Genomic DNA, 21,984 nt, shown 5'->3' with positions numbered 1-21,984 from the left:
CCCACCTCTATTGCCTCATACAACCTACTAACAAAGCCTGATTGTTAGCTGTCAATCAGCATAATTGGGTGCTTTCTCCATAGCAGCACCTCTCCCAATCAGTGTCCACTTACCAACCAACCAACCAACCAATCAGTACTCTCCTCTTATGCAGTAGAAATGTTGGTTTTCTCCCTGAATTTATATTCTTGCAAAATTTCCTGATGAGAGTAAAACCGGTGATACAGTGGCTCAGTGGTTAGCACTGCTGCTTCACAGTGCTGGGAACCCAGGTTCGATTCCACCCTCTGAGTGGAGTTTGCACCTTCTCTCCATGTCTGCATGGATTTTGTCTGGGTGCTCCAGTTTCCTCCAGCAGTCCAAAGATGTGCAAGTTAGGTGGATTGGCCATGGAAAATGCAGGGTTACGTGGATAAGGTAAGGGGGAAGAGTCTGTGTGGGATACAATTTGGAAGTCCGGCGTGGATTCGATGGACCGAATAGCCTGCTTCCATACTCTAGGGTTTCTATGATTTTATGGAAAAGTTTCAATAAGATCCTCAACAGTACTACCGAATCCTGAAATAATAATCCAGAGGGATGAGTTCAAATCTCACTATTGCAGTTGGAGAATTTCAGATTAATTAACCAATTGAATACGTTTGTAATAAAAGTATTAGCTCTGAGTTAAAAAAAATATGTTGCAAAAACCCCATTAGGTTCTATAAACTCATTTAGAGAAAGGGGATCCGTGCCCTTTTCTGGTCTGGCCTACATATGACTCCAGACCCACAGCGATGTGGCAGATTCTTAACTGCCCCTAAAATGGCTTTGCAAACTGTTCAGTTCAAGGGCAGTTAGGGATAGGCAACAAGTGCTGGCCTTGCCAAGGATGTCCACATACTGGACATTAAAAAAACTTTACTCGTTATGATTCCATAACTAATGAAACACAGGAACCTCAACATGTGCTTCCAAAACAAGTACTCTGTGACCCTGAAAGATTGGGAAAGGGATAGGTGCAATAAGACCTGGGTTTTTCTTGTATACCAGTTACTGAAGGTAAGCATGTCGATGCAGCAGGGAGTGAAGATGGCAAATGGTGTGTTGGTCTTCACAATGAGAGGATTCAAGTACAGGAGCAGGGATGCTTTACTGCAATTATATAGGGCCTTGCTAAAATCAGATCTGGAATATTGTGAACAGTTTTGGTCTCCTTATCTGGGAAAGGGTGTTCTGGCCATGAGGGAGTGTAACAAATGTTTACCAGACTGATTCCTGGGACTGACATATGAAGACAGCAGCATCTCAGCAGCACGGTATTAAATTGTGAATTATGTGCTAACCTACTCCTTGAGCACATTTGTCTGTCTCTGTGTGGGCAACATCACAGATAATCGTACACTTAGCAAGGGAAATCTCTGTACATTTATTCACATCACTGTTTGGTTCATGTTGCCCTGTTTAATACTTTGGAATTGTTGGAAGTAGGTGCTTGGGAAAGATATTCAGTTGTGGTTGCAAGGCAGTAAACAGTGTGTATTTGCATGTGTGCAAGAGAGAACATGCGAGAGCGCGTGTGAATGAGAGCGAGAGAGAATGAGTGTGCAATAGAGCACGAGAAATAGAGAGAGAATGAGAATGTGAGCACGCGATACAGTGAGAGAGCATGACAGTGCGAGAGCAAGTGTAACAAGGTGCAGGTGCTGAATCCACTACAGCTCAACTTGTCAGCATTTCAATGTTCTTTTCATTTATTATAACAGGTGCCTAAACCAGTAACTCTTGCATAAGGTGCTTGTCTACACTGGTTCCCATGTATCATATTAACGTTAGGACAATAATCATCCATAAAGTTAAAAACATGGAAAGTAAGAGCTGGAGTAGGCCATTTGACCCTTCAAACCTGCTCTGCTATTCAACACGGTCATGACCGACCATCCACCTCAGTACCTTGTTTCAACTTTTGCCTCCTAACCTTTGATCCCTTTAGCTCTGAGAATGATATCTAACACTTTCTTGAAATTAAACAATTCCAATCAAAAGGAAAAAGATATTATCAAGTCTTAATAAAGAAAGGGTTGATGTAGCCCTCTTACAGGAGACACACCTACTTGACAAAGAACACTCAGCTACAACAAGGTGGGTTTGGTCAGGCTTTCTTTTCATCTTTCAGCTCAAAAAGCAGGGGAGTGGCCATTCTAATTCGGAAGAATCTTCCTTTCCAAATGTTAAGCCAGATAAAAGATGAGTCTGGACGGTATATATTGAGCAAAGCCCCAATACATGAAGAGGAACATGGAATTTTGAGTATTTATTGTCCCCCGGCGCATCCCTTTTAAATTTGTAACGGACGCATTCTCTAAGTTAATGGCTTTCAGGATCCGCCATACAATTATAGGAGGGAGATTTTAACTGTATTATGGACCCAGAGATGGATAGGATACCTAGAAGCACTATGGGTGTATCTCTGAGATCCAGACAACTGGTGGATCTGAATAAGGAGCTAGGGTTAATAGATGGTATGGAGGTGTCTCCATCCCCAGGGTAGAGGCTTCACTTTCTACTCTAACCCACACAAGTGCCATACCAGACCTGATATGCTCTTTGCCCCCTCGACCCTTCTGAATTCGATTCTGTCCTGTAAAATAGGTAATATAGCTATTTCTGACCATGCCGCAGTATATATGGAAGTCAAGACTAGGGATGATGGGATAGGCTCCCCGACATTGGCATCTGGATCCTTTCTTATTGAAGGAAAGCCAATTTATAAAATATTTTTCGCAGGAATTCAAAACCTTCTGGGATATTAACTCAGGTACGGCTAGTAACCCTTCGATGGTGTGGGAGACCACTAAGGCATATGCACGAGGCTTGGTCATTTCATACTCTGCGTCTTGGAAAAGACAAAATGGAGAACAACAGCGCCTGCTCGAGGTTCGCTTGAAGGCAGCTGAGACAGCGTATGTTGACAGGCCCTCCATTACTAAGCTACAAAGGATCACAGCCCTTAAGGCAGCCTTCTTTACCACACTTACCCATCAGCAAAGAGAGAAATATTATTTGCAAAGCAGAGACTATTTGAACATGGCGACAAGCCCGGCAGATATCTAGCGTACCTTGCCAGAAAGAAAAAGGCTCCCCAAGCCATTACGTCCATTAGAGAAAGTGCTGGTACCTTGACTTGTGACTGTAAAAAGATCAATCCTGCCTTTAGAAAGTTCTATTTTGAACTGTACAAGTCGCAGGACTGTGAGGATAGAACTGGGAAGATGGAATCCTTCTTTAAAAATTTGGATCTTCCGGGCCGAACCTCGAAGCAGGTGTCAATCTTGAATGCCCTCCTGACAATCCAGGAAGTACTAGATGCGGTTAGGCAGCTTCAGAGTTTCAAAGCGCCTGGGCCAGACGGACTCCAGGCTGAGTTCTGTAAAGAATTTATAGGGGAATTGGCCGGGCCACTCATAAATATGTATAATTATTCACACAGTCAGGGCTGCCTCCCGCCTTCATTGAGAGAAGCAAATATTTCTCTCATTCTCAAGAAGGGAAAGGCCCGAGAAGATTGCTCTTCATATAGACGCATATCCTTGTTAAATGTGGATTTCAAAATTCTTTCAAAAATGTAAGCATTAAGACTGGAGAGGGTCTTACCATTCATTATAAAAGAGGGCGGCACGGTGGCACAGTGGTTAGCACTGCTGCCTCACAGCGCCTGAGACCCGGGTTCAATTCCCGCCTCAGGCGACTGACTGTGTGGAGTTTGCACGTTCTCCCCGTGTCTGCGTGGGTTTCCTTCGGGTGCTCCGGTTTCCTCCCACAATCCAAAGATGTGCAGGGTCAGGTGAATTGGCCGTACTAAATTGCCCGTAGTGTTAGGTAAGGGGTAAATGTAGGGGTATGGGTGGGTTTCGCTTCGGCAGGTCGGTGTGGACTTGTTGGGCCGAAGGGCCTGTTTCCACACTGTAATCTAATCTAATCTAATCTAAGGACCAGACAGGGTTTATAAAGGGTCGCAGATCAACTAATAATGTTAGAAGGGTCTTAAATATGATACAAGGCTGTCAACAGGGAACAATACCCAGGTTGGTTGTCTCCCTAGACGCAGAGAAGGCATTTGATCAGGTAAAATGGCCATATCTTTTCTATATAGTGGAAAGGTTCAGTGTCAGAGAGGTATTGACTAAATGGGTTTCAGTATTATATAATGATCCCAAAGCAGCGGTGATCACCAATGGTTGAGGCTTGGATAGCTTTAGTGTTGGCAGGGGCTGTCGCCAGGGATGTCCTCTTTCACCGTTATTATTCACACTAGTGATTGAACCACTAGTGGAAGCTGTACGAATTGACCCTAATATAACGGCTCCGAGGGTTGGATCGGGCAAGCACAAAATTACTCTCTATGCAGATGATGTCCTCCTTTTCTTAATTGATCCTTTGACATCCATGCCTGCTTAATTCAAGTGGTCAATTTATTTGGTATGTTCTCAGGTTACAAAATCAATTTTATGAAATCGGAGGCCATGCCATTGGGAGGTCTTGCCAGTATATCCAATTTACTGGATGGATCTTGCTTTCCTTCTCGGTGGTTACTAGAGAGTTTTCTATACTTAGGCATCTTTATCACTCCAGTATTTGGTCAGTTATATAAAGCCAATATCGTACACTTACTAGAAAAAATGAGGCAGGACCTTCAGCACTGGGAGATTTCCCAATATCCTGGTTAGGCAGAGTAGCCCTAGTCAAGATGAATTTCCTACCTCGTCTTCTATATCCTAGGAGAATGCTCCCCTTGATCCTGCTGAGACGGGCGCTGCGTAAGCTCTACGGCTGGCTTGGCTCCTTTATTTGGAATCATAGACGGCCCCTTATCAAATTAGAAAAGCTGCAGCTCTCACAAGCAAGGGGAGGAGTGGATTTTCCAGACTTTAGGAGGTATCAATTGAGCTCCTTATTATCTTATGTAGCTGATTGATTGTGGGTCACAAGAGACTCAATCTGGTTAGATATTGAGACCTCCCAAGCAAATTATCCCCTCATCAGTCTTTTATTTATGGACAAGATGAGAGTTATTATAGATTATTGTAAAAATCCTATTGTATTAAATATAATTAAAGCGTGGAGGATAATGTGACAAGATGAGGGTAACCTGCAAAAGAACCTCCCCTTGTACCCCCATAGTGGGAGCATCAGGATTCCAGCCAGGACTGACTGATGCTACTTTTAAAACTTGGAAGTCCAGAGATATCTCCTGCTTGGGAGACCTGTTCGATGGGGAGGTTATGATATCCTTTGAGCAGTTGCACCAGAAGTTTGGACTGCCTAACAGGGACCTTTTTCAGTAATTTCAAATACGAGACTTTATACAAAAGAAGACCACACTGATGGTTAATCCCTACAAATCGGATAGGGAAAGGAGAGTGCTATGGCCGATGGGGCGGTCACTCACTATACAATAAGGTATCAAAGGACATGGAACGATTACATAAAATCTGGAACCAAGAATTAGGGTTGGAAATCTCTTTAGAAATGTGGGAGGACATCTGGGAAAATGCCAGACAGATCTCTATCTGTAACAGAACTTAGGCTATTCAATTAAAGATACTCCACAGGGCTCATATGGCACCTGAACAACTCGCAAAGTTCAAGGCAGCAGCATCCCCAATGTGTCCTAAATGTAAAATAGAAGTTGGCACTCTCACGCATTGTCTATGGACATGCCATAAGATCCACAGGTATTGGGATATGGTAGTGAATGCCTTGACGAAGATCTTGGGAGATTGGATTGGATCCAGTGTTCATGCTTTTGAGCTCTTCAGATTTCCCCTCCCTGGATGTGCATGGGAGGAAATTATTTACCATCCTCTCCTTTTGTCCAGGAAAAATATTTTAGTGAATTGGGAAGCTGAAGGCCCCCCAGGACCTTTGAATTGGCACAGGATCGTCATGGAATATATCTCCCTTGACTTCCTCACAAATATGGTGCACCAAAAAACAGAATTATTTTGTAAAATATGGCAGTCCTTTTTGAACTATATCATCACAGATATCTCAGCCAAATTTGTTCAGGGCTTTTGTTTAGCTGTGGTAATGGTTCTGGCTGGCTCCAGGGCCCCCCAAGAGGAGGAATCCTGTATAAATACGGGTTTTATTATGACTTGACGTAAATCTATTTTGAGCATGTATCTAGTTATTTAATTACTTTGTTGTTTACTGTTAGTAATGTATGATATCCTATTTTATATTATGTTTTGGTTGTTTGTAGAATAGATTAGCACTGCTACCTCGCAGCGCCAGAGACCGGGGTTCAATTCCCACCTCAAGCAACTGTCTGTGTGGAGTTTGCACATTCTCCCCGTGTCTACGTGGGTTTCCTCCTGGTGCTCCGGTTTCCTCCCACAGTCCAAAAATGTGCAGGTTAGGTAAATAGGCCACGCTAAATTGCCCATAGTGTTAGATGAAGGGGTAAATGTAGGGGAATGGGTCTGGGTGGGTTGCGCTTCGGCGGGTCGGTATGGACTTGTTGGGCCGAAGGGCCTGTTTCCACACTGTAAGTAATCTAATCTAATCTAATTAGTAGTTAGTTGGGTTTCTTTTTCCCTTTTGTTTTGTTACTATTTTTATTTATTTACTTAATTTCATATTGGTGCTTATACTTGTTTATATTACTTTTGTAATTTTGTTCAAAAATCTTTAAAATGTTCTATTTTTCTATAAAAAATACCTATTAAATAAAAGGTGTATGCTGTGTTGGCTTTTATTAGCAGGAACACTGAGTTTAAGAGCCGCAAGGTTATGCTGCAGCTCTATAGAGCCCTGGTTAGACCACACTTGGAATATTGTATCCAGTTCTGGTCGCCTCATTACAAGATGGATGTGGAAGCTTTAGAGAGGGTGCAGAGGAGATTTACCAGGATGCTGTCTGGACTGGAGGGTGTGTCTTATGAAGAAAGGTTGAGGGAGCTGGGGCTTTTCTCATTGGAGCAAAGAAGGATGAGAGGTGACTTGATAGAGGTGTACAAGAGGATGAGAGGCATAGAGAGAGTGGATAGCCAGAGACTTTTTCCCAGGATGGAAATGTATATCATGAGGGGATATCATTTTAAGGTAATTGGAGGAAGGCTTAATGGAGATGTCAGAGGTAGGTTCTTTATTCAGAGAGTGGTGGGTGTGTGGAATGCACTGCCAGTGGTAGTAGAGTCAGATACATTAGGGACATTTAAATGACTCTTGGATAGGCACAAGGATGATATTAAAATGTTGAGTTTGTAGGTTAGTTTGATCTTAGATTAGGATAAAGGGTCGGCATAACATGGAGAGCCAAAGGGCCTGTACTGTGCTATACTGTTTAATGTTCTAATAATTCCTTTTATTTAAAATTTCAGAAATAGTGTTAGACCTACTTCTCTCTCCCTTAAACTGAATATAAAATTCAGTCCTATTATGACTGTTATTACCTAGCAGCACCTTCACCAGGAGACCATTAATTAATGCTATTACACCGCACATTACTATGTTGAGTATAACCAGTCCTCTGGTTGGCACCAGAATATGCCATTGTAAGAACCAACACAGAAAAGTCAGTTGTAGAAAATCGTGGTTGGAACCTACTTAGAGTACTGTGAGTAGATTTGAGCATCACACCTTAGGAAGGAGATATTAAAGTACAATGTAGGTTTACAAGAATGACACCTGGACTTCAGGCGTTAAGTTATGAGAAGAGATTATACAAATAAGGCCTGTTTTCTCCAGAATTTAAAAGGTTAAGGAGTGATCTGATTGAAGTTTTCAATATTAATAGGAAATGACAGAGTACATAAAAATAAATTGTTTCCACTGTTTGGGGATTCTAGAATTAAAGGCAGAGTCTGAGAATTAGGGCCAGACTGTTCAGGAGAGATGTTAGGAAGCACTTCCACAACAACAGTGGAACTCTCTTCCACAACAACAGTGGATGCTGGATCAGTTGTTAATTTTAAACCCGAGATAGATAAATTAAGCAAAGGTATTAAGGGATATGGGCCAAATGCAGGTATTTGGATATAGGCCACAGATCAGCCATGATCTCATTGAATAGTGGAACAGACTTGAGGACTTGAATGGTGTACTCCTGTTCCTATATTCCTAAAACATTCTGTGAGATCATCACCCTGGCTACCTTTTTCCTTCAGACTTTTCCAGAAAAGATATAGATTAAAATCTGCTATGATTATTGCTGTGTCTTTTTGATAAGCTCTTATTATTTCTTCCTATTATTTCCACGCTATGGTGTGGTTATTTTTAGGTACTCCCACAAGTGACTTTTTCCCTTTATCATTTCTTATTTCTGCCCAAACTGTTCTCACATCTTAGTTTCCTGAATTTAGGTCATCCCTCTCTATTGTACAAATACCATCAATAATTAACAAAGCCACCCCTCCATCTTTTCTTCCTTTCTGGGCATTCTTAAATATCAAGAATCAAGTTCCAATCTCATTTCATCCTGCAACCATCTTGAGGCTAATACTTTACATATTTCAGCTCAGACCTATCAGCTGATTGCTGGTAACATTTCCTTGAACAAAATGGAGATGAGCTGAATATGTCTGCATGGAAACCAGACCAATGGCTAGATCCAAAGAACAAAGAACAAGGAAAATTTACAGCCCAAGAACAGGCCCTTCAGCCTCCAAGCCCGAGCCAAAACAAATCTGCTGTCTAAACCTGTCGCCCAATTCCTAAGCATCTGTATCCCTCTGCTCCCCACCCACTCATGCATCTGACCAGACACATCTTAAATTAATCTACCATGCCTGCCTCTATCTGCCTCTGTTGGCAACGCGTTCCAGACACCCACCACCCTCTGTGTAAAGTACTTGCCATGTGTATCCCCTTTAAACTTTTCACCTCTCACCTTGAACACGTGACCTCTTGTTATTGAATCCTTCACCCTGGGAAAAAGCTTATCTCACAGGAACATATCTCTTCTGAACTCTAACCAACCTCTTTTTAAAAGCCTCCCACATACCGATTGTGGATTTCCCTCAAACAGCTGCTCCCGATCCACATTCCCCAGCTCCTGCCCAATTGTGGTATAGTTGGCCTTCCCCCAGTTTAGCTCTTCCTTTAGGACACTCTCGTCTTTGTCCATGAGTATTCTAAAACTAATGGAATTGTGATCACTATTCCCAAAGTAATCCCCCAAAGCAATTCAGTTATGTTCTCACCTACTCCAATAGCCTTTCACCTTCTTCCTTAATAAGAATTTATCTGGCTTTCTCTTAAACAGATATTGCTTCTACCAGCTTTTGAGGCAGCAAATTCCAAAGACTCACCAGCCTCTGAAAAAAATTATCTTCATTTCTGTTTTAAATGACTAACCTCTTGACTTTTAAACAGTAGCCTCTCATTCTAAATTCTCCCACAAGATGAAACATCCTCTCCATGTCCTGCCTGTCAAGACCGTTTAGGATCCTGTATGATTCAATCAAGTCACCTCTTTTGTCTTGCAAACTCCAGTGGATATAAAACTAGTCTGGCTAACCTTTCCTCACAAGACAATCTGCTCCATTCCAGGGATTAGTCTGGGTAAACTTTCCCTGTGTGCAACACATTTATATCCTTCCTCAGAAAGTGTAATCAATATTGCACACAGTATTCCACAGTATAGCCTTTCACCTTCTTCCTTAACTTTAACTTTCCTGATATTAATTGGGAAAGCTATAGCTCAAGTTCGTTAGATGGGTCAGTGTTTGTCCAATGTGTGCAGGAGGGATTCCTGACACAATATGTAGATAGGCCAACAAGAGGTGAGGCCATACTGGATTTGGTTCTGGGTAATGAACCAGGCCAGGTGTTAGAATTAGAGGTAGGTGAGCACTTTGGGGACAGTGACCACAATTCGGTGACCTTTACTCTAGTGATGGAGAGGGATAAGTGTGCACTACAGGGCAAGAGTTATAGATGGGGGCAGGGAAATTATGATGCTGTGAGGCATGACTTAGGATGTGTGGCCTGGAAAAGTAAGCTTCAAGGCAAGGGTGTAATTGATATGTGGAGCTTGTTCAAGGAGCAACTATTGAGTGTCCTTGATAAGTATGTGCCTGTCAGGCAGGGAGGAAAGGGTCGTGTGAGGGAGCCGTGGTTTAATAAGGAATTGGAATCCCTTGTTAAATGGAAGAGGGCGGCCTATGTAAAGATGAGGCGTGAAGGTTCAATTGGGGTGATTGAGAGTTATAAGGTAGCCAGGAAGGACCTGAAGAGAGAGCTAAGAGCAGCAAGGAGGGGACATGAAAGGTCCTTAGTTGGTAGGATTAGGGAAAACCCTAAGGCTTTCTATAGGTATGTTAGGAATAAAAGAATGACTAGGGTAGGAATAGGTCCAGTCAAGGATAGTAGTGGGAAGTTGCGTGTGGAGGCTGAAGAGATTGGGGAGACACTGAATGAATACTTTTCGTCAGTATTCAATCAGGAACAGGACATTGTTGTCAATGTGAGTACTGAGTCACAATTAAGTAGAATGGATGGCTTTGAGGTATGTAGAGAAGAGGTGTTAGAAATTCTGGAAAGGGTGAAAATAGATACGCCCCCTGGGCCTGATGGCATTTATCCTAGGATTCTCTGGGAAGCAAGGGAAGAGATTGCAGAGCCATTGGCCTTGATTTTTATGTCCTCGTTGTCTAAAGGAGTAGTGCCAGAAGATTGGAGGCTAGCAAATGTGGTTCCCTTGTTCAAGAAGGGGAGTAGGGATAACCCTAGTAACTATAGGCCGGTGAGTCTCACTTCTGTTGTGGGCAAAATCTTAGAGAGAATTGTAAGGGATAGGATTTATGAACATCTGGATAGGAATAATGTGATCAAGGATAGTCAGCATGGTTTTGTGAAGGGCAGGTCGTGCCTCACAAACCTTATTGAATTCTTTGAGAAGGTGACTAAGGAGGTGGACGAGGGGAAAGTAGTAGATGTGGTGTATATGGATTTTAGTAAGGCGTTTGATAAGGTTCCCCATGGTAGACTACTGCAAAAAATACGGAGGTATGGCATTGAGGGTGAGTTGGAGGTTTGGATTAGGAGTTGGCTGGCTGGAAGAAGACAGAGGGTAGTAGTTGATGGCAAATGTTCATCTTGGAGTGCCGTCACTAGTGGTGTTCCGCAAGGATCTGTTTTGGGACCATTGCTGTTTGTCATTTTTATAAATGACCTGGAGGAGGGGTTAGAAGGTTGGGTGAGTAAGTTTGCGGATGATACGAAAGTCGGAGGAGTTGTAGACAGTGAGGAAGGATGTGGCAGGTTACAGCGGGATATAGAACTGGAGAACTGGGCAGAAAGGTGGCGAATGGAGTTCAATGTAGCTAAGTGTGAGGTGATTCACTTTGGTAAGTGTAATAAAAAGATGGGGTACTGGGCTAACGGTCGGATACTTGGTAGTGTGGATGAGCAGAGGGATCTTGGTGTCCATGTACACAAATCTTTGAAAGTTGCCACCCAGGTAAATAGTGCGGTGAAGAAGGCATATGGCGTAATGGCTTTTATTGGTAGAGGAATTGAGTTCCGGAGTACTGAGGTCATGTTGCAGTTGTATAGGACTCTGGTGCGGCCACATCTGGAGTATTGTGTGCAGTTTTGGTCGCCATACTATAGGAAGGATGTGGAGGCACTGGAACAGGTTCAGAGGAGGTTTACCAGGATGTTGCCTGGTATGGTAGAAAGATCGTATGAGGAAAGGCTGAGGCACTTGGGGTTGTTTTCATTGGAGAAAAGAAGGTTTTGGGGTGACTTGATAGAGGTGTACAAGATGATTCGGGGTTTAGATAGGGTCGACAGTGAGAATCTTTTTCCACGTATGGAGTCAGCTATTACAAGGGGGCACAGCTTTAAATTAAGGGGGGGTAGGTATAGGACAGATGTTAGGGGTAGGTTCTTTACTCAGCGAGTCGTGAGTTCATGGAATGCCCTGCCAGTAGCAGTGGTGGACTCTCCCTCATTATGGGCATTTAAGCGGGCATTGGATAGGCATATGGAGGATAGTGGGCTAGTGTAGGTTAGGTGGGCTTGGATCGGCGCAATATCGAGGGCCGAAGGGCCTGTACTGCGCTGTATTCTTCTATGTTCTATGTTCTATAAGCAAGTTTTCAGAAAGCTATTTATAAGGTCCCACACAAAAGTTTAACAAACAAATTTAAGAGAATTACTTGAATGATTAATTGTCAATGTTTTGTTTTGTAATGATTCAATAAATTTGTTTATTAAAGAAACATATTTGATGGATCCTCATGTTCTAAGTTTAATATAGAGAAAGACAGAAACATTACATCAAAGATGTGTTTCCAACAGTGATCGTGTCTTTTGTTTACAGTGATTAAACAGGCACCATCTCCAAATGACTGACCCCCCATCCTCTCTCTCTCCCCACACTTTCCCAGGGGTTCCACAGAGGGGTGTACCCTAAACCCCACTTCCCCAGATAACCTCTCCAACATTATCCTATACAGGATAAAGGTGGACCTGTCAAAACATTGCAGTAAAAAGTTGTGTGTGCGCGCGCGCGCTATTGGGAGACTTACCCCACAAAGGCAGTAGCAGCAGCTACTGGGGTGGGCAGGGGGGTTGTGTTGGGCAGGCAGGTTGGACGGGATTGGGTGGGGATGGGAGTTGGTGTTGGGCCGGGGACGGTGTTGGACCGGGTGGGGGTGGGGGCTGGGGCTCATGTGTGATGAGCTGCTGCCTCATCTCCTGAATGGGGAGTAGACTTAAAAAACTCCGAGCCCCAGAGGAGAGGCATTTAATCAATTATCTGAACAAAATAGTGCCTGCCCATCTCATTCGGATAATCGAGGTTCCTCTGTATACGTATTTGGAAGAAAGTGGGCTTATCAGTGATAGGCAGCATGGTTTTGTGCATGGAAGATCATGTCTTACAAACCTAATAGAATTCTTTGAAAAGGTGACAAAGTTGATTGCTGAGGGAAGGGATGTAGATGTCATATACATGGACTTTAGCAAGGGGTTTGATAAGGTTCCCCATGGTAGGCTGATGAAGGTGAAGTTGCATGGGGTCCAGGGTGTTCTAGCTACATGGATAGAGAACTGGTTGGGTAACAGGAGACAGAGAATGGTAGACCTGTGACCAGTGGTGTCCCACTGGGATCCGTGCTGGGACCACTGTTGTTTGCGATATACAGAAATGATTTGGAGGAAGGTGTGGGTTGCCTCATTATCAGGTTTGGAGATGACACTAAGATTGGTGGAGTAGCAGATAGTGAAGGGGACTGTCAGGGAATACAGCAGAATATTGATAGATTGTACAGTACGGCAGAGAAAAGGCAGATGAAGTTCAATCTGGGCAAATGTGAGGAAGATCCAATTCAAGAGCAAACTATACAGTGAATGGAAAAGTCCTGGGGAAAATTGATGTACAGAGAGATCTGAAGGTGGCAATGCAGGGCAGTAGAGTGGTTAAGACGGCAATCGGCATGCTTTCCTTCGTTGGACGGGGTATTGATTTAAAGGTCATGTTACAATTGTATAAGACTTTGTTTTGGCCACATTTGGAATATTGCTTACAGTTCTGGTTTCCACATTACCAAAAGGATGTGGATACTTTGAAGAGGGTGCAGAGGAGGTTCACCAGGACGTTGCCTGGTATGGAAGGTGCTAGCTGTGAGGAGAGGTTGAATGATTAGGATTCTTTTCATTGGAAAGAAGGCAGTTGAGGGGGAACCTGACTGAGGCTTACAAAATCATGAGAGGTGTAGACAGGGTGGCTAGCAAGAAACGTTTTCCCAGAGTGGAGGATTCAATTACTCGGGGTCACAAGTTCAAAGTGAGAGGGAAAAAGTTTAGGGGAGATATATGCGGAAAATCCTTTAAACAGAGGGTGGTGAGTGCCTGGAATGCCAGCAGAGGTGGTAGGGGTGTGAACAGTAGTGTCATTTAAGATATATCTAGATTGATACACGAATGCACAGGGAGCAGAGGGATACAGATCCTTCGAAAATAGTTGACAGGTTTAGATAGAGGGTATGGATTGGAGGGCCAAAGGGCATGTTCCTGTGCTGTAATTTTCTTTGTTCTTTGTCTTTATAAGTTTGAGGTTACACACAAATCGGTCTCAATATAGTCATAGAGGTCTACAGCATGGCAATAGGCTCATCAGCCCAACTTTCCCAAGGCACCTAGCTTTCACAAATTAAACTAGCCCCATTTGCCTGCATTTGGCCCAAACGCCTCCATACCTATCTCATCCATTTACTTGTCTAAATGTTTCTTAAATGACAAAATTCTAGCAGCCTGTTCCAGACACTCACCACACTCTGTGTGCAAAAAAAAAATGCCCTTCTGGACCCTTTTGTATCTCTCCCCTTAAACTTATGCCTCCTAGTTTTAGAATAGAATCCCTACAGGGTGGAAACAGGCCCTTTGGCCCAACAAGTCCACCCTGACTCTCTGAAAAGTAACCCACCCAGATCCATTCCCCTACCCTACATTTACCCCAGACCAATGCACCTAACCTACAGATCCCTGAACACTATGGGCAATTTAGCATTGCCAATTCACTTAAACTGCACATCTTTGGACTGTGGGAGGAAACCGGAGCACCCAGAAACAACCCACGCAGACATGGGGAGAATGTGTGTGAGAGAGTAGACTGCTATTCCTGATTCGTAAGTTCATCCATTTGTATTTTTCTAAATATGCCACATCCACTAGTTCTCCCTTATCTATTCTGCTGGTTGCACACTTAAAATCTCCAAAGATTTTTAAACATGACTTTTTCATAAATCCATGTTAATTTTGCCCAATCCAACCATTACGATCCAAGTGTCCCAATAACACATCCTTCATCCAAGTTCAGAATAATAGTCTGCACAATGAAATGTAAAAGAGAACGACGGTTTTTTTCAACGTGATATATTTTTAATGAAACAATATAAATGGTAATGCTGCAAGATAATAAATTCAGAGTAACTTATTGTTGTTCTCTCACACCAGAGAAGTTTATTTCAGTTAAGAAAAGTCCATACATACTTTGACCAATTAGACCAAGCACTCCCTCCTGATTTGGACCTTGTCAGTATGGATTGCTGAGAACAGAATGACAACAGAAAGAATCCAAATAGAGTAAATCCTAAAACCTAAACTCACAGAATGAGTGATAGCTTAGGATGGGGAATCCTTTTGCCTTTCCATTTGCAATGCCGTAGGAAGTCCATTATTTCTAATAGCATTGGAAACAGTGCAGAACCAGAAAAGGGAGGTTGCAAGCTAATTCTTCAAATGTTCTCCCAGCCTTTGGAACTCGATACAAGCAGCACGATCATGGCCTATTATCCACAACTCAACTTTATCACTTAGTTATACATTTCTTTCAGGCCACTTGCTGAAAATGGAATTCAACTCTAAAGTAACAAAAGTAATTTTATTTTGGGTCTGTTTCAAATCCACAATTTCAATATTTTCCCATCTAATTTTGTTTTCTCCTCACAGTATCTCATCTCTCCCACTGAGACGGTGTTTGCCTCTGTACTATTGCAGCAAAAGTAAAAGTCACCACAGTCTGACCAAAAGAACAAGAAATGGGAAAGGAGTAGGCCATTCAGCCTCTCGAGTCTGCTCTGCCACTCCACAAAGTCAGCTGATCCGAAATTCCTTCTGCCCTTTCCCTGAAAACCTTCTGTTCAAGAATTTATCTCAGCTTTAAACAAACACAAGATTCTGTCTCCAGTTCTCTGTTGTAAGGACCTCCAAGACTCTCAACTTGCTGAGAGAAGAAAGTCCTCCTCATCTCAGTCTTAAATTGTCATAGTCTCAGACTATCCCCTCTGGTCCTAAACTCTCCCATGAAGGGAAACATCCTCTCAGTGTTGACCCTGTCAAACTCCTTAATGGATCCTGTATGTTTCATTGAGATTACCTCTCATTTTTCTAAACTCCAGTGAGTAGAGTCACAACTTGTTTAATCTTTCCTCATAAGACAATCCTTGGAGACCAGGGATCATTTTTTTATATATAAAATTAGAGAAGCTCTTATTGCCAGTTTTATATTCCTTGCTAGTTTGCCCTCATAATTTTCTCCTGGTGGTGATGGCTGGGTGGGGAGGGGGGAAGGGGCGCTGCGGAGTCCAGTGGGAGGCAAAGGGAGGGTGTAGTTGAGTGTCCAGGCCACAAGAGGCTACAGTCTCAGAAACACAAAAGACCATTTTGGACTGAGTTGTTTTTAAATTTCTTCACTCAGAAGGTGATGACTCTGTGTAATTCTCTATATCAGAAGGCGGCATGGGCGATATCCCTGAGATGTTTAAGAAAAAAAAACAGATTTTCAAGAAGCACGGAGAGAGTGTGGAAAATCAGCACTGAGATAGAGGATCGGCATTGATCATGTTAAATGGTGAATCTGGCTGCTGTTAATGTACACTTAGTATTCCAAGTCTGTTACCCATGGTGACAATGATGCATAATCAATGATGAAACATAACAACCTGCCTCTCCCAACAACTTGTAGTTATATAGCATCTAAAACATAGTAAAATGCTATTTACAGTGCATTCACAACAGTGTCATGAACAAAATTTTCTACAGTGCCCTATTTGGAGATTTAGGATGGCTGGCCAAAATTTTGTTCAACGAGACAAGTTTTTAGGAGCATCTCAAAGTGGGAAGTAGAGGTAGAGTGATGGAAAGGTTTGGGACAGAATGCCAGGTCTTAGGGCCCAGATTGCTGATGGTGTAGTTACCAGTGCTGAAGTAATAAAAATGAGGGATATCAAGAAGCCAAAAACAGGAGTATAAAGATCTCAAAGTCAGGGTCACGTAACCTCAGAGGGTCAGAGACCGAGTCATACAGATGTACAGCACAGAAACAGACCCTTCGGTCCAACCCATCCATGCTGACCAGATATCCCAACTCAATCTAGTCCCACCTGCCAGCATCTGGCCCATATCCCTCCAAACCCTTCCTATTCATATACCCACCCAAATGCCTCTTAAATGTTGCAATTGTAACAGCCTCCACCACATCCTCTGGCGGCTCATTCCATACACGTACCACCTGTGTGTGAAAAAGTTGCCTCGTAAGTCTCTTTTATATCTTTCCCCTCTCACCCTAAACCTATGCCCTCTAGTTCTGGACTCCCCGACCCCAGGCAAAAGAATTTGCCTATTTATCCAATCCATGCCCCTCATAATTTTGTAAACCTCTATAAGGTCACCCCTCAGCCTCCAAAGCTCCAGGGAAAACAGCCCCATCTTGTTCAGCCTCAGCCTGTTCAGCCTCTCCCTATAGCTCAAATCCTCCAACCCTGGCAACATCCTTGTAAATCTGTTCTGAACCCTTTCAAGTTTCACAACATCTTTCCGATAGGAAGGAGACCAGAATTGCACGTGATATTCCAACAGTGGCCTAACCAATTTCCTGTACAGCCACAACATGACCTCCCAACTCCTGTACTCAATACTAGCAGAAGTAGGCCATATGGCCCTTATGCCTTCACCACCATACATTAAGATTACCAGTTATATGATTTTTGTCTCAACTTCTTTTTCCCAACTACCCAATACCCAGAGTTCCTTGTCATTCAAGAATCTATGTATCTCTGCCTTTGAAATGTTCAATGACTCTGCTCTCAGAGCAACAGAATTCAACAAAATTGTGACCCACTTCTGAGAAAAAAAATTATCACCATCATAAATTGGAAACTTATTTTAATTCTAGACTATCATACCGAAGAGTCATCCCTCCAACATTCATCCTGTTAAATTCTCTCTCAATATTACATTTTTTAAAAAATAAGATCATCTCTCATTCTTCCAAACTGCAGCAAATTTAGTCCTCACAACGCCACCCCCTCATTGCAGGAATCAGTTGAATGAACTTTCTCCGAACTGCTTGCAATACAACTATATCATTTGTTCAATAAGATCCACATGCACGCAGTTAAATACGAGACTGTGGGGATGGAGCAGGTGACATGAGGGTTATAAGGCCTGATTTACATATTGAGAATTTCAAAACAACATAATTTTGGTCAATCAATCAAATTGACAGGTGTATTTCCAAGATTACAATATCAAATATTTGCTACAGATTATAACAAAGTACACATGTATTTAAAGAGTACCCTTATCACATTGAAACTGTTCAAAGGGCTTCATGCACTGGTGAAACAGTTTCTCAGCAATAACAGCTCAATGAGGCTCCCACTGCCAACTCGAAAAGGTATTTTTTAATCAACCCTGTTAGGTCATGACACCAGGACAGGTAGGACTTGAACCTAGGTGCCCTGGCCTAGAGGCAGGGACACTGTCACTGTTCCAGCCTCTACTCTCCACTTGCCCCAGGACCCTGACCTGGATGCGCGCCTATTCATTGAGAGAAACTTTCTTTGAGCGCCTCCTGCTGGGGATTTGTGCTAAAATGGAACTTGAGCAAAATGTCAAACAAGAAACATTTTGGAAAATCGTACAATTTGCAATACACCCCGCGATGGGAAATAATCTGTTAGTCAGCGTTCCCGTGAAAACCAAACGGATAATTGATCACAAAACAATGTGATGATTGGGGGAAGTCAGGAAGAAACTGCAGTTAAACAAATGGAAGCTCCAAATTAAAAACTTTGTGTGAGATTGAGATCCTGGCCGGGCACCTTCCACTGCCTTGATCCTGAGGAACATCATATTATCATTTGACAAGAGTTAGCTCTGCGAATGCAGAGGCGATTGGCTGCAGGTTTCTCAATGTGCTGGAACTTTTCCTCCAATGGGTCTAGTTCCAGTGGCTGGTCAAGCCCGGAGCAGTTAGCAGCTGAGTCTCAGGAGAATCCCTCACTGCTTCCCTTTGACATAGTGAATCCTCACCGTGGAAAAGAGAAGGCTCTGTCAGGGCACAGTGTTACCGTCCCACACTTACCCAGTCAGTGCTCCACGCTCCGAGCTCTGCCTCCAGCTTTAATCCACCTGCAATTCCCGAGCTCCGGCCGCTCTCACCTCCCTCCGGGAGCACTCTAACCCCGACGGGAGGAGGGTTCGGGCCACAAACACAGACCCTCAACCCCGATACTCCCCGCCGGCTCTGGGCAGGGGGAGAGAGAAGGAAGCCTGTGCTGGCTTTCCCCAGCTGCCTACCACAGACATTCTACACTGCTCCTCACCTGGAACCGAGCCACCTCCCTGCACAAAGGCAGCGCTGTGTAACCCTCTGTGTGCCGGAGTCAAACTGTTCCAGCAGGACACGGGGAGACAGGACAGAGGGAGTGAGGGCATAGGGAGAGAGGTGACGGGGAGAGAGTCCCCTGTCCCCATGTCACCACCCCTTCCCCCCTCCATTGGGGGCACCTGCAGAAACATGGAGCTTGCTGTGGGATAGGATGGGGAAAGCCCCCCTTTTCAGTGTTGATGAGGAGGAACATTGTCCGTGTTCACTTTCTCTAACACAGCCGCATGGAGATACACCATCCACCTCTCCCAAGACCCAAGGCAGCACCATCCAGGATCTTCCACCCCACCACCCAAGCTTCCATTTGATGAGAACCTCTCACCTCCTCCTCTCTCCTCATCCCAATCCCCTCTTCTCACCCCCAAACCCCCTTACCCCTGTCCTCTCTCCTAAACCCACTTGCCACTCCTCACCATTCCTGCCTCCTCGCCCCCACTCCCCTCTCCTCACCATCCCTCTCCACTCCCTTCAACCCCTTTCCCTCCCCAACCCCCACCCTCTTCCATCTCCTCACTGCCACCCCCTCCCCACTTTCTCCACCACCTTCACCCTCCCCTTTCTTGCCCTGTCTCTTCCCTTCTCTCTTCCCTCTGCTCTCTCCACCTTCCCCCATTCATGTTTGGTTCATGTTTGGCAAGGATTATGGGACAAAGCGGGAGAATGGAGCTGAGAAACTTGTTATGGACCAGGCCAGACCCCCTCAAAACGTCTCAAGAAGGTAGCCCATACCCTAGCGTTGCTCGTTGTTTTAAACCAGTGTAACGTGGACATTCCAGGAGGGAATGCAGTTGGTGAAATCATGTACTTTTAAACAAAACAGAATTTATTTACAAAATTACTGAATTAAACACAAACAAAAGAGAACAGAATGCAGAATAACTTAACCTATTCAAACCCCAGCAAATTATACCAACTTAATGATGCTGTTCCCAATACTTGCAACAATCCCCATAAACACACCTTGGCACAAAAGGTAAAGTCAAACACAGGGTCTTACAGGAGAGAAGTCAGAGAGAGAGTTCCAGTCTGGACCTGCTTCTTTAGATCCAGCAGCTTTTTCTCGCACTATTTTAAAAAACCAAACCAAACCAGAGAAAAGCTGAGCTTGGAGAACTGGCCATTCCCTTTTCATTTTACAAGTGTTCTTTTTTAACTTGAAAGCCGTCTGTCTGAGGCAGTATGTGTTAGATATAATCAAACTGGCCCTGAAACCCTTCAACCCCAGACGTCAGAGAATTGTTGCTTTTAAGACCTCACTGAAAAAAAAACCAAGGACAACATTACCTTGTTAAAGGAGCTGCATCATCACAAACTTATCAGCCATGACTGAATGGCGGAGTAGACACTAATTACTGCTCCTATGATGTATGGTCTTACTAATGGATAAAAAACAAATTATTTCCCTTCATTTAGTGCTCTTCAAATCCCACAGACATTGCAAATGGTTTTGAGCTAATTAAATATTTTTGCTTTGTAACTGCACATAATTTGGTCCTTTAGTAATGTTGAGATAAATATTAATCAAGATGTCCATGACAACTTTGCTGCCACCTTCAAATAGCATCTCAGGATCTGTCAGGTTTGACTGTGAATATTTAACTGTTATACCTCAGGCAAAGACTAACACCTCAGACATTACTTTGTGCACCACATGCTAGTGAGCCTAGGTATTGGAAGATGGTACAGTTAAAAACATAGCTAAATGGCTGGTGTAGAAGGGAGGGCTTCAGGTACGTGGGTCATTGGGATCTCTTCCAGGGCAGGTGCCCTGTACAAGAAAGACAAGTTGCATCTCGACTGCACCAATATCCTGGCAAGGAGGTTTGCTAATGCCACTCGATATGGTTTAAACTGGTGTGGCAAAATGTTGGGAACCAGAGGAATAGGTCAGCAGGTGAAATAACCATATAACTATGATATTGTAGTTTTACAGAGACTTAGTTGTGAGGGGGTCAAGATTGGCAGCTTAATGTTCCAGGATTTAGAGATTTCAGGCAAAAGAGAATGATGTAAAAGAGGTGGAGGAATTACATCACTGATTAGAGAGAATATCACAGATATACTGAGGAACGACACATTGGAACGCTCATCTGAGGTCATATGGGCAGTTTTTAGCAAGCGGCCAAAAAACGTGCTGGGGACCGAGAGCAGCAACTACAGCAAAAAGAGACTCCATGTTTCAACAGAGGTCTTGCTTGATCTTTCTCTCTGTAAACTCCTGCCTGTAAGAACCTGTGTTTGAATTTACCTTTTTGCCAAGGAGTGTGTTTATGGGATATTGCAGTGATTGGAACAGCTTCATTAAGTCGCGGTATCGTGTTGGTTGGGTTATCCAATAAGTTAAGTTATTCTAAATTCTGTTTTCTTTTGTTCATGTTTCATCTGTAATGTTTAAATAAATTCTGTTTTGTTTAAAACTGAGTAGTTTGACCAGCTGCCTCATTCTTGGAATATCCACTTTACATCTGGCATTAAAAAAATGAAAGTTAGAGTCTGGGCTACCTTCTTAATATATTTTGAGAGGGTCTGGCCTGGTCCATAACAATAAATCAAATCAAATCAGTTTGGCTTCATCAGCAAGCTTGTGAATATTACAAATTATCCTCCAGGGCACTGCCTCTACAAATCGGCGGCCCCACAGACTTCCTGATGCCGGGTGGGGGTGTGGGTTGGGGGATAGATGTGGGTGAGGGTGTGGGGTTGACTGACCGGTGCCGAGGGCTCCCTTCCTGTTGGTCTAACCGTCTCTCTCCATCCGCGCGTTCTCACCCTCCCTCTGTCTGTCTGTTTTCTCTGTATACTTTATGCGCGCATTT

The 21,984-nt window shown here is 43.5% G+C and overlaps 1 protein-coding gene across 6 annotated transcripts in view; it reads right to left on the bottom strand.

Annotated features, from left to right (window-relative positions):
• Positions 1–19,060, bottom strand: part of LOC122557603 (SH3 and multiple ankyrin repeat domains protein 2-like) — a 1,564,835-nt gene extending 1,545,775 nt beyond the window's left edge. For all 6 annotated transcript variants that reach the window (XM_087996234.1, XM_087996235.1, XM_087996236.1 and 3 more), the window contains exon 1: positions 18,863–19,060. The gene's annotated coding sequence lies outside the window, so the exon portion shown is untranslated. The remainder of the gene's footprint in view (positions 1–18,862) is intronic.
• Between the last annotated feature and the right edge of the window lie 2,924 nt (positions 19,061–21,984).

This window comes from Chiloscyllium plagiosum, unplaced genomic scaffold (assembly GCF_037043375.1).
Source record: "Chiloscyllium plagiosum isolate Xiang-an unplaced genomic scaffold, Cpla_swu_hap1 HiC_scaffold_18, whole genome shotgun sequence".
Taxonomy (NCBI): Eukaryota; Metazoa; Chordata; class Chondrichthyes; order Orectolobiformes; family Hemiscylliidae; genus Chiloscyllium; species Chiloscyllium plagiosum.
Note: the sequence above shows the minus strand (reverse complement) of the source record. Positions and strands in the feature narration are given on the sequence as shown.